Source organism: Antechinus flavipes, chromosome 1, assembly GCF_016432865.1.
Source record: "Antechinus flavipes isolate AdamAnt ecotype Samford, QLD, Australia chromosome 1, AdamAnt_v2, whole genome shotgun sequence".
Lineage (NCBI taxonomy): Eukaryota > Metazoa > Chordata > Mammalia > Dasyuromorphia > Dasyuridae > Antechinus > Antechinus flavipes.
Genome location: NC_067398.1, coordinates 49,503,009 through 49,515,536, shown reverse-complemented (window position 1 = coordinate 49,515,536; position 12,528 = coordinate 49,503,009). Strand labels below are relative to the sequence as shown.

At 45.8% G+C, this 12,528-nt stretch overlaps 1 protein-coding gene and 1 long non-coding RNA gene across 11 annotated transcripts in view; one reads left to right on the top strand and one right to left on the bottom strand.

Annotated features, from left to right (window-relative positions):
* The window catches only part of ATP2B2 (ATPase plasma membrane Ca2+ transporting 2), a 653,989-nt gene that overhangs the window by 321,013 nt on the left and 320,448 nt on the right, over positions 1-12,528 (bottom strand). The window contains exon 1 of one of the 10 annotated variants that reach the window (XM_051982220.1): positions 3,855-3,950. The exons of 8 other annotated variants lie outside the window; for them this stretch is intronic. The gene's annotated coding sequence lies outside the window, so the exon portion shown is untranslated. Of the gene's footprint in view, positions 1-2,470; positions 2,732-3,854; positions 3,951-12,528 lie in introns of those variants that run through there. One more of the 10 variants, XM_051982212.1, reaches the window with a different exon arrangement.
* On the top strand, positions 4,050-11,949 carry LOC127551995 (uncharacterized). Its single transcript, XR_007951218.1, has 3 exons — positions 4,050-4,325; positions 5,165-5,250; positions 11,401-11,949. It is a non-coding gene; the product is annotated as an uncharacterized LOC127551995 (long non-coding RNA).

Below are 12,528 nucleotides of genomic sequence, written 5' to 3'. Positions count from 1 at the left end.
TTCTCCCCACAGCTCATTGTGAAACATGCTATTATTGGATCCATTTTCTCACTGAGGAACAGAGGTTAAGTGACATACAGGAAAAGATGCCGCCGGTGACTGTGGCCGAGGAAAAATTTGAATACAGAGCTTCCTGATTCTGCCCCCAGCACTCTGTCCGTGAAGCCACATCACTTCTCTTAACAAGACATAAAGGGAATTTCAGATCTGGAGACTGGGTTTTTTGTCCAGGGGGCATTTTCCTTACACATGGGGTCATTCACTTCCTTTGCTTCTGTGTAAAGATGGCTAACTCTCCTTTGACAGACCAAGCAGATAACTTTTCTGACCCCACCATGAATTAAGAAATACAAATAATCTACACGAGTCACAGAGGAATGTTGCATCTAAAGTTGGGGGACTTTGGGCTTGAATCTCAGCTCTAACGCCGTGTGACCTTGAGTAAATCATGTGACCTTCATGGCCCTCAGTTTCCCCAATTATAAAATCCATAGTTGGACCAGATGAGGCACTAGACAGTACCATCCAGCTCTATGTACTATGATTCTGAGAATGTTTTCTTTGTTTATTGTTCCTTCCCATGCAGCACATGATAGGAGAAAAAGTAGTCAGAAGCCGACAGCCTGGGTTCTACTTGTAGCTGTCTGCCACTGATTAACTGCAGGATCTTAGGTAAAGCCATCTCTCTGGGCCTCAGTTTCCCCATGGGGTTGGGTTGGTCCAGTTCTCTCTCAGGTCTCTTCTTGCTCTGATGAATTAGTGATGCCAAAAGGCATGTCCCCTTCTTGGAAATATCTGTCAAAAAAGCAACTTGGGAGGAGTTGGAGTTCTGCCTCCCCTACCCCTGGCCCCCCTAGAGAGGCTGGATACACAGATGCTCTCCACTGGATACTAAAGGAATATATCTAGCTTTCCCGCTCCAAAGGGAGAGCTAGGGGAGGTTGGGGCTCTGGCTGAAGAACAGAACAGAAAGAAAGCCTAAAATTACAAAGTCATGTTTCTCTCAAACAGATATAGATTAAAATTGGAAAGTACCGTCCTCAACAGGGTGGGGATTCCCTAGTCTCTGGCCAGACTGGACTGTACAGGCTTTCACCCATTTACACCTAGAACATCTGGGGATCTAGTCTATGGCAAATTCTACATGTCACCTTTTGCAGGTCCCCGAAAGGGACAAGAAGGGGAGCAGAGAAAAGGAGGGGAAGAGTACAACTAAAAGGGAAAGATAAGGGGGAAAGATTAGTAAGGTGAAGGGGGGAAGTAATGCGGGAAGATCCTTAAATTCTAAGAAGTATCAGCATCATTACAAGTAATTGGTAGGAAAGGCAAGTAGAATTCTGGGCAGGCTAATAGCAAGCTTAGCCTAGAGACAATCCGGAGCAATCAGGTATCTCCAGGGAGCCCAGTCCCAGGTGCTCCACAGTAGAGCATTTTGCACGAACCTCTGGAAGCAGCAAGTTTGGGGACAGCCCAGGGGGACCTGGTCTGAGCCTTGCCAGGTGCCACACTAACCAGGCTCTGGAGACTGTCCATATCCTCAAGCAAGGCAACGGGGGTGGAAAGGGGGGGGGGTAATGCACCAGGAATGGACACTGACTATCCATGTGCAGATAGAAAAAAGCAGCTCAGGCCCTTTCCCACAGAATCTCAGTCGATAGAAAGTCCCTGGGGCCAAATCAAGCCTCCCCAAGAATGCAGGTGCACCACACCCTCCCCATCATCCATGCACAGCAGCTCTTGCCCTAGCTTAATATCTCCAGTGCCCTCCTGCTTAAGGCAAGGCTGGGAGGATGGGTTTCAACTGGCTTGAACCATAAGATCGCTTTTTCCCCCCGAGAGTCTGAAATGTTCACTGACATAATGCAGAGGACTGAGGAGAACCAAGGTGAAAGGGACATTTGTGCTTCTGTGTTCATAAATGTATGGGAAAGGGTGCAAGCCCTCATGGAAGGCACGTACAGGCTCATGTGTACCTGTGTGTGCCATAACAAGGGCAGCGTTCACACACCTACAGGAAGGTGGGTCTACCGTGCTTTATGCATTAATACACAGGTGTGTAGCCAAGGCTGCACTAATGTGTGTACATCCAGAGGGGGTTGCAGATGCCAGCCAGCCTCCGGACACCAGCAGTCCTCCCACCCCCCCAGCACATCTCTCCTCCATCTGCAGGGGCAGGCCCTTTACAACATTAACTCTTCTCTTCACCAAGTTCAAATGCCAAGGCCATCTTAGGTCAGAGTTCCCGAGCCCCTCTAACTTCCCAAGTCAAAGGCAAATTTCTTCTTGATAGAATACCAACGCGTTGCCCTTAAAAAGCCTGAATATATCAGCTCTTTCCATTCTTCATGGATTTACTCAATAAATAGTTCAGCTTTCATATAATAAAAAGGGATTGTAGATCAGCTCCCCCCCACAATCGATAGCCCCAAAGCAAGACCCCTTCCTTTTGCTCAGCAAGCCCATGACTTACCTTCCAGACGGCAGACTTCCAAGCTCCTGAGATGGCTCAAAGTTCCCATTTCATTAAGTCAGAGGAAGTAACAGGCAATGGCTTAGAAAATCCTGCAGCTTGCAGGATGGGGGAGGGGGCTCAGGAGTGGGGAAGTGATAGCAGGTAAATGAGATCACAGGGGACGGAGCCAGAGCCAGAGCAGACCCAGACCCAGACCCTGAGCTGATGCAGCATCCACATCAAACAGAGAAGTCCCGGCTCCCAAGTGGATGAAGAGGCTGCTGGGTCTTTTACGTAACAAGCAGGGGGGAAGCCAGCAAGCTCCTCCTCGGTGCCTGGTGACAGCCCTGCTTGGAGTTTGAAAATTGATGACCCGGGGTGATAGGGAAGCAGATGCAGAAAGCTGAAGCTGCCCCTACATGTTCATTTGCGAAAGGCTCCCGAGCAGCCAGGGGAGGGGGAGGCCCCGGCCAGTAATTCACAAGAGGCTGGAAAAGAACTCAGCAGAGTAGCCCATGAGTCCCCTCCATCTGTGCGGGTATCGAGCTCCTCCAAAGACACAACTATGAGCCAGCATCCTCCTAAAGGCATCCAATTTTAATGCAGCCCAGGCTCACTCTCTAACTACACCCTGCAACATAAATGGTGCAAAGTGATCCCTTTCCAAGCACATTAACCCCACCACTGCCACTGAGCCCCCACAGGTGCCGATCCCTTGGCCAGTGACAAGCCACAACTGTCCACAGTAGCCCCTGGGAAAGTTGCCCAGCAAGACCATCCCTCCCGAGGTTTTCTTGGACACCATATACATGACACAAAACCAACCCCCGAGCCACCCCCCACCCCAGTAAAATAAAATAAAACCCCCAGCTAATCACACTCCCAGTATCCCCAGATTCCCAGCAAAGCTCACCTGTGCTGGGTTCCCTCCTTAGGAAAACTGCTTTCCGGGGAAAAGCTAAACCTGCAGCAACCCCTGTGACTTTTAGCCAAAAACCCCTATTGCCCTGCAATCCGCGGCTAATTTTCAACCTCACCCCAAGTGCTATTTATTTGGGAGAGAACCTTGCCCTTCTGCTATACCCTTGCGTAACACCATGTAAATGTGCATTGCCTTCCCAGAGATTCCCAGGTCCCAGACCCAAAGCCTCTATCAGATTAAGCCGCTGTCACCCCTGTTACACACACACACACACACACACACACACACACACACACACACACACACACACTTCCCCGCGTCGGCTCCCGATTCCAAAAGAAACAGCCTGCTAAATAAACAAGCCCCCAAAAACCATCCCCCTCCCCCTCCCCCCTCGAAATAAAAAGAGAAGGTGGCGGGGGAAGGGAAGAGGGGAAAGCTTTGGTTTTTATTTCTCATGCTGTGGATGTCGCTACTTACTTGGCTAAGAAATCATCACCCATCCAAAAGGATTTCCAGTTGCCCAGCCGAATAATCACTGTACCGCATCTGGAAGGCGGTGAGAGGCTGGGCTAGCCGCCTGGAGTCCCTCTGCAGACTGTACCATCCTGATGAAGCAGGTAGGGGAGGGAGCTGGTATATTTATGAGAGCATCTCACCAGCAAAATGCAATCTCAGGGGATGTTTCTGCCCTCAGCTTAAGGCACTTGGAAGGGGGAAAGAAACCCGGCTGATGTAGTAAAGGCAAAAAAAAAAAAAAAAAAAAAAAAAAAAAGCTGTCTCCAGCAGGAGGTAGGGGGATTGGGGAGGGGGGTGGAATCAACCACCATGTTGTTGTTTGTTCCTTTAATACGTCCCTTGGGATAACAACAAACAGAGAAGATGGCAAACTCCCAGGAATCTGCCACCTACCCAGAAGTGGGAGAAACCGTCAAGGACAAGGACTGTCAGGTTCGATTGTGATCTTTTGGGGAAGGAAGGGAGGCAGTGAGGTTGGGGACAGGAGGGGACCCCCCAAGGCCTGCCTGGTTAATGAGTCTGGGTGAGGGAGAAGGAGGTCCAGATGGTTTTCCCAGGGAAGTCAGTTTCTTTTTAAAAAAAAAAAATTTTTTTTAAAAACCACTCCACCTTCTTCCTGACCAACTTGGTCAGTTATTTCTGACCCTGCAGAGCTGAGCACAAACAATCTCCCCCAATCCCCTTCTCTTCCCAGGCATCTGTAGGCAGGACCATTGCTAGGATCCAGGGGCCATACATAGAGAGATGTATTGGTGTGAGCTTGAATGCGCTTCCAGTGGTCAGGACCTAGAGCCACCAGGCAAATGGCCCCAGAGGCCGGATGTGCCCACATACAGTTTAACTGCCTCCCTTTCCCTTAAGGCAAAAAAACAGTCCCACTGACCACATCAGCTGGGTGCCAGGAGCACCAACATCAGGGAAAGGAACCCTAGTGGACAGGCCCCTAAACTCTCCCTAGCCAGCTCTCCTGTTCTAAGGTTCTAGGATTCCCTGCAACTCTGGCCTGAAAGGAAGCCTCTCTGAGGGACCAGCTCTCGGCTGCTTCAGAGTCATTGATCCCTGGGGTTTCCTCAGATTGCAAGAAACCATGTGCTTTTAGGTTGCCTGAATACCTGTTGCAAGGAAGAAGAGTAAAGGGGATGAAACACACTTCATGTGAAGAGTTAACAGGCTGAGCCCCGACTTCGTTTCCAAACATCCCTGAGCCCCTTGGGGGGTCTATCACCCACAATAACGCACAGAGTCTAATCTTTCCCCATTTTCACCAACAGCAGATCTGACTCCTTGAAAAAGGGAAGGGGCAAGGGGTTTGAGAGGAAAGAGAAAAGAAGAAAGTTGAAGAAGCAGGAATTCCAAGGTCAGTGGCCCCTCTGTGATTTTGGTTGGGCTGTTTCTTTCTGCTCTTAAACAGGTGGCCTGCCTCAAGCTGTCTTATCCCACAATGGCCCACAGAATGTGACAGAAAGGGGGAAAAGAGGAGAAGCCAAAATTCCTCTCTGTTCCTTTAAAGTTGGGAGGCATTTGGGGCCAGCCAGACTCCGTGACGGACAGAGCGGGCAGCTGCAGGCCCAGCTAGCTCCCCCATATGCTTGGAGAAGCTCTGTCATCCCTGCTCACAGGCTTGCTCAGAATATCAATTCGGCTAGTTAAAACCAAAAGTCTGCACTGCACCAAAATGGAAGCAATATAGAAGAGGGGGTGGGAGGGAGGGAGACAAGGAAGGCAGCCGGGAGGGAACAGCCAAGATCCCTAATCAGTCAAATCCGCTCACCTGGCCAATGAGAGAGGCAGAGGACACTCCAGCTCCATGGCCCGGCTAGCTTCCTTTTCTCTGCCCCACACTGCATTCCCTCCCTAGCATCCTCTGGGGGCTGTGGCTATCTGAGGACACAGAAGTAGACTCCACACCTCGGAGGCCATGGAGGTCAACCTCACCATGTTGGAGGCTCAGGGACCCAAAGTGATTTTTCCAAGCAAGGTCACACAGGGAGAAAGCATCAAGGTGTCATAGAACATTAGAGTCGGAAGACCAATGAATCCAGCCCCTCCGTTTTACATGTGGGAAATCAAGGACTGGGGAAAGGAGAAATTTCCCAAGTTCATACAGGTAGTAAAACTCTAAGCCACAATTCAAATGTAGGGAGCCCTGACTCTATATACAAGTATCTCCCACTGCCACATTGGCACAGAGTGATCCTTGCATGACCACATATGATCTTGGCCAAGGATGGTGGCCAATAGCTTGGGCGGAAGGGAAGCGGGAGCCGTGGCTCCAGAGAGACCCCACTGTGGGGGACTCACATGGTGACTGCAAAGTGATCAATGGGACGAGAAGTTCTGGGGAGAGGACCCAGATTAAAAAAAAAACTGGGGTTAGTGGATTAAAAAAAAAACACTTTGGAGATTCATATCAGAAAACATCTAACCCTATTCCTCCCAGATCCCAGTCCTAACTATAACGCCAAACCATCATCTGTATCACAGGATCAAAAATTTAAGAGCTAAAAGCCAATGACCCCATTTTAGAGAGGAAGAAGCTAAGGTTCACCTAGGGACATACAACTGCTGTGTCTGAGGCAGGATTTGAATCAAGGCCTTCAGAACTCAAACCCAAAGGATTTTCCAATACACACAATGACTTCCACAAATTGTCCTGAGGCTACATTTTGCCTTTTAGTGATAATATGTGTCCCCTTTATCCTTTTTCTTCAAGATAGCTTCCCATGCCTTAATTTAACCAGATTTCAATCAGAGCAGCTTCCTATGGAAAGAGGAACTCATAAGCCCTCTCTGCACCCTAGGGGTAGCCTCACTGGGTAGCTTCAGGGGATAGCCTCAGGCTAGAGAGCTTCCCCTCTGCCGGGAGGAGAGTCTGCCTTGGCTCCAACTCCATTTGCTCCAGCCCTGACCCCAGAAAGCTGCAGGGCCCACCCAGCCCAGAGGATGCTGATTTCCTTCCATCTCCAAGCCAGTGACAACCTATTGCTACTTAGGAGAGATTCTAAATCAAGCTGGAGAGGAAGGCTTCGGGATGGCTAAGGTGAGAGGGAAGTGAGGAAAAGGTGAGTGGAGTAAATAATGCTGCCAGATGGAGGTAAGGGCACTGCCCTGGGAAAGAGGCTAAGGTCTTTCTGTAGCTGTTTTTTTAAATGAATCTGCTCTAAAGCAGTCTCACATGTAGGCAGAGCAAGCACTTGCTTACTCAGTGTGGGGACACCAAATATCACACACACACACACACACAATGTCACAAGGGCACAGGTTGCCGGGGACAGGTCAGTGGGGCAGGAGGGGAATTCCATCGCTGCTCACCCATTCCTGCAGGGTAAGTCCTTTTTCCTCTGCTCAAAGACCAAATATTCCTGGAAGGATACAGGCAGATATCATTTTGGTGCAGGGAAGTTTATCTGAAATCTTCAAATAGCTGGCAGACAGCTGGGTCTCCAAGCTCAGTTCAATGCAGTAGGAGAGAAAGGGGGAAAAAAATCCCAGGCTAGGAATCAGGTGACCTAGGCTGGGTTCCCAGATCATCCACTAAGCAGCTGTGTGTCCTTGGACACACCAGTCTCCTTCTCTGATCCTGTTTCCTCCTCTATGAAATGAGGGGGTTTCAGTGAGTTTTAACTAGCTGATCTCTAAGGTCACTTGCAGCTCTAACAATTTATGATGGGACAGGGGCTGGGGGAATGGATGGAAAAGGTAAACCCGATTAGAAATTCAAACTGAAGTTCAGATACTGTTCAGAGAAGGCAGACCCTTATGTCCAAGAAGGTGAAAGTACAAGTGCCCAGAAAGAGCTTTGGGAGGAAGGACACTCCTATCAGGCTACTGAAGAAATGGCCAAATCCTGGTTAAGATAGAGAATCTTATCTGGATTTTCTCCCATTCTAGAATATTCCTAATCTCAATCAGGGTCAGGCCCACTAAAGCAGATTAAAAGAACCTTTCCATCATCCTCCATCTCTCAGTTTATCCAAGCTCATGCTTGTTGCTTTTCTGATACTATCCATGTCACCTTCTGCTGTCCCCCTCTCCTTGTGCCTTCAATCTTTCCCAACATCAAGGTCTTCTCCTAGGAGTCCTGTCTTCATTATGTGGGTCACACAGAGCCACACAGCTAGTAAGTAATCTGAAGGTAGATTTGAACTGTCTCCCTGGAGCACCTGGCTGCCCCCCTCTCTCTATAAAGACCACCAAGTCAGGGACACTTTTAGATTAGCTGAGAGGAGAGAGCACCAGGCTGGACTCAGAAAGACCTGAACACAAAGCCAGCCTCACTTACTAGCTATGTGACTCTGGACAAGTCACTTCACCATGTTTTGCCTCAGTTTCCTCATCTGTAAAATGAGGATAAGAACAGCACCTATCTCCCAGGGTTATTGTGGGGATCAAATGAGATGATAATTGTAAAGCACTTTGCGCAGTGCCTAGAACATAATAAGCACCATGTAAATGTTAGCTATTATTACATTAGCAAGGTTTTTACTCTGACACCAAGATTCAGTTTTCCTCCTTTGCAACCTGGCTCGCTGCTCTGCCTTCTGGGACCAAATAGAACTAATCTAATTCCTCTTTTTCATGACAACCTTTCAGATACTTGAAGACAATTACCATCGTCCTTGAAGGCTCTCTTCTCAAAGCTAAACATCTTTGGTTCCTTCATCCAAAGTGTGTGTGTGTGTGTGTGTGTGTGTGTGTGTGTGTGTGTGTGTGTGTGTAATGGGTTCAAGCCCCTTCCCCATCCTTGTGAGCTTGTTCTATTGCTTTGGTGATTAGAAAGCCTCTGCTCACAAATGAGTCCAAATCCATCTTTCATTGGGGCTCCTTTCCATTAAAAAGAGAGAAATCTACATCCTCTGATCTTTTCAAGACTCATAGTTAGGAAGGGAGCTAGAGGGACAGCTGTGGGGGTAATTCTGGGATATTAAAAGATAAGGTGTCCAGATTCCAAGAAGGTTGAGAAGGGTAGGATAGGAATCACTCCTTCAGGAAGCTGGAAAAATGCCAAAAGGGGGCTGACTCAGGCTTGTGCAAGGGGCTGTCCAAAGGAAAACTACAGATCTGAGGAGAGGGATTTGGGGGAGGAGGGTGAGATTAGTACCTAAAGGATGGAAGGGAGGGAGTGGTAGCAGAAGGAAAGGATTTCAATCTTATTCAAAGAATATTTTTGGAGCCTCTATGGTATCCAGTCTTTCCTTAGCTCTGTGGGAGATAGAAAGTAGAAGGCTTATCTTCTGCCCTTCATCCTGTTCAGGAATCTTCAAAGGCTCCCCATTACCTCCAAAGACAAAGCCAATTCTTATGTGGCATATCTTAACCCTAACAATCTAATTCCAACTTATCTTTATTATTTAACTTTAATTTTATTTTGATTCTGAAGTTAACAAACCTCAAATGAGTTAGTTCCACATGCTGTTTACAATCGGAAAGAATTTTACATGAAATTCTGACTTTCCATTACATAAATCTTGCTTTTCTTCTTATGTGTAATCAATCCAACACATAACTCTATGAGTCAACCTGTTTCTCTGTGACTTTTTCCAGTGGCCAATCTTTCCAGGTTTATTTCACACAGTCATACATGAGCCTACTTATTGTTTCCCAAAACTCAGCATTCCATCCCCAAGCAAAGCTTTGCCCAGGCTTCCCCCCTCCCCTGCCCCTGCATGGAACGCATCCCCTTAAACTCTGCCTATTAGATCAATCTCTAGCTTCTTTCAGAGTATGGCTTATTTGCCATTTCCTATGGGAAGCCCTGTGATAGTTAGGTGGTACAGTGGATAGAACCTTGGCCTTGGGATCCGAGTTCAAATAAGACCTCAGATACTTATGAACTGTATGAATCTGAGCAAATCACTTTACCCCTGCCTGCATAAAACTAGGTAAGGAAACGGAAAAACCTTTCTTTGTCAAATTGTCTGCCAAGAAAATCCCAGAGAGAGTTGGTCTATCAGCTCAAGAAAAAATGGGCCCAGTTGGATGATTGACATCCTCAGTTATTGGTGCTCTATCCCTCCTATTCAAATGTTCATGTTAACATGTCATAGGCCCTCTCCCCTATTAGAATGTAAACTTCCTGAGAGCAAATTTTTTTGTCCATTTTGTCTTTCTATTTCCATTATCTTGCACAAATTAAGGACTTAATAAATATTTGTGGAATCAACTTGTACTGGAAGTCAAGAGCTCTGGGCGCCTGCCCATGATGTGGGTCTTAGTTTCATGCTCTGAGGGTATCAGATCAAGGATTCTTAATCATTTGGGAAGTCTTGGATCACTTTGGCAGCTGGATAAATTATACAGAACATTTCTCAGAATAATATTTTTAAATGCATAAAATTAAACACATAGGATTGCAAAGAAATCCAACTGCATTAATGTACAGTTGATAAATTGTGCTTTAAAAAAAAAAAAAGTTCATGGATCCCAGACTGAAAACCCTTGGATTAGGTCGTTTATGTAGAACTCTATGATTCTGAGTTGAGAGAGCCAGAGCAAGAACATACAAGGAGCAATTCAAGGACAAACAGTATAAGACTATCCATATACTCAACAGATTGTGTTATTATGATAACAATAATGATTTGCATTTGTAAGGCATTTTACAGTTTGTAAAGCACTTTCCCTGAACAATCCTTCGAAAAAAGAAGCATTAGTATTATTATCAACTCTATTTTATGGAAGAGGAAACTGAGGTTTAGGATAAATGAAATGGCTAATTCAGGGTCACATTAATGCTCAGAGAACTTAAGTAATTTTCCCATAGCCCAAGTTTCCCTTGATCCCATTACACACATAGACCCATAGTATCAGAACTTAAATTTGAAGAATACTTTTTGGACTTTTACAGTATCACAAATTTAGAACAGAAAGAACATTAGGGGGATTAGAGTCCAACTCTCGATTTTATAGATGAGGAAAGGAGGTAGGTGATTTGCCCAAAGTCATACATCTACTAATTGTCCAAAGCGAAGTAAAACTCAGGTCTTCCTAATTCCAAAGCTGACACTCTAATGTCAGCCTCATTTCAAGGGAAGAATATGGATGGGGCTGAAGGTCAGGATACCTGGACAAATCCATTAACTCCCACACAGAATCATTTTCCTCCCCTGCCAAATAGAACTATCCATCCTCCCACTAGCTATCCTACAGAGCTATAAGAAAAGTGCTTTAAAAACCCTCAAGTGCTCTGTAAACATGGTTTGTTAGATCAATGAGGGAGCAGAAAGAGAGTGAAGATGTGGGTCCAGAAGACAGTGATTTGCATCCTGACTTCTGACATTCCCAATGTAACTCTGGATGGGCTCTTCCAATTCTCAGGGCCTCCAGTTGGTTTATCTATAAAATGCGGATAACCATGTTTAATGAGCTTTCTCTCCAATCAAATGCCATCCAGCATGGAATAAGGAGAAAAGGCCAAGAGCTATCTGCAAGAAGAGGGCTCAATATAGATTGGAAAGAGAAGAGAAACACCTTCTGAGCAGCAGGCTGATTTTATTTGTCTCTTTAGGCTACCTCCAGCCCCAAACCCTAGTCATAGGAGGTTGTCTGTTCCAGTCCAGGAAATAGTCTGCTGCTGGATTATCCTAAAGCTGGAGTTCATGCTACCTTTCACAGAAGTTTCTTCATTTGAGGAGGACCAGTATTCTAACATTCACCTAGAGGTTATGAGCCACCTCCAGAGCTATCCCAGTGGTGCAGTGGACAATGTTGGCCCTGAAGTCAGGAAGATGTGAATTCAAATCCAGGATCAGACATTTACTAAATGTGTTATTCTGAATGAATGTGGACTACTTGCATTTTTGTTTTTCTTCCCAGGTTATTTTAACTTTCTGAATCCAATTCTTCTTGTGCAACAAGAGAACTGTACGGTTCTGTACATTTATATTGTATCTAGGATATACTATAACATATTTAACATGTATAAGACTGCCTGCCATCTAGGGGAAGGGGTGGAGAAAGGGAAGGGAAAAGTCGGAACAGAAGTGAGTGCAAGGGATAATGTTGTAAAAAAATTATCCCAAAAAAAATTAAAAAAAAATAAAATAAAAAAAAATTATCCATGCATATGTTCTGTCAATAAAAAGTTATAATTTTTAAAATGTGTTATCCTGGACAAGTCACTTAATTTCTGTGTGCCTCAGTTACTTCAACTGTAAAATGGAGATAATGGTAGCATCTCCCTTAGAGGGTTGTTGTAAGGATCAAACAAGATATTTGTCTTTTAAAATGCTTCAAACAGTGCTGTGTAGAGTAGGAACTTTATAAATGCTTACTTACTACTCTGCGCCAGGCACTGTACTGATGATAAAGATTCAAGGTCAAAAAATGGCACAAAACATATTATAAGATTCATTCTAACCATGTACTAGAATATCAGTTCCTTGAGGGCAAGGGATGTCATTTTTATCTTTGAATCCCCAGCCCTAAAGCTAGTTCTTTTTGCAAAGCAGGTGCTTAATAAACATCGATTACACATGTAAACTATATAGCACTTTATAAATGCAAGCTGCTATCAAAAATGTTGTTGATTTGTATTAGCAGCATAATTGCTGCTAGAACCATCACCATCATCTCCTTAAGGGGCTCCTAAAGGACTGGTTTTGGAAGATACAATTTTCACATCAAAAGGGGGACA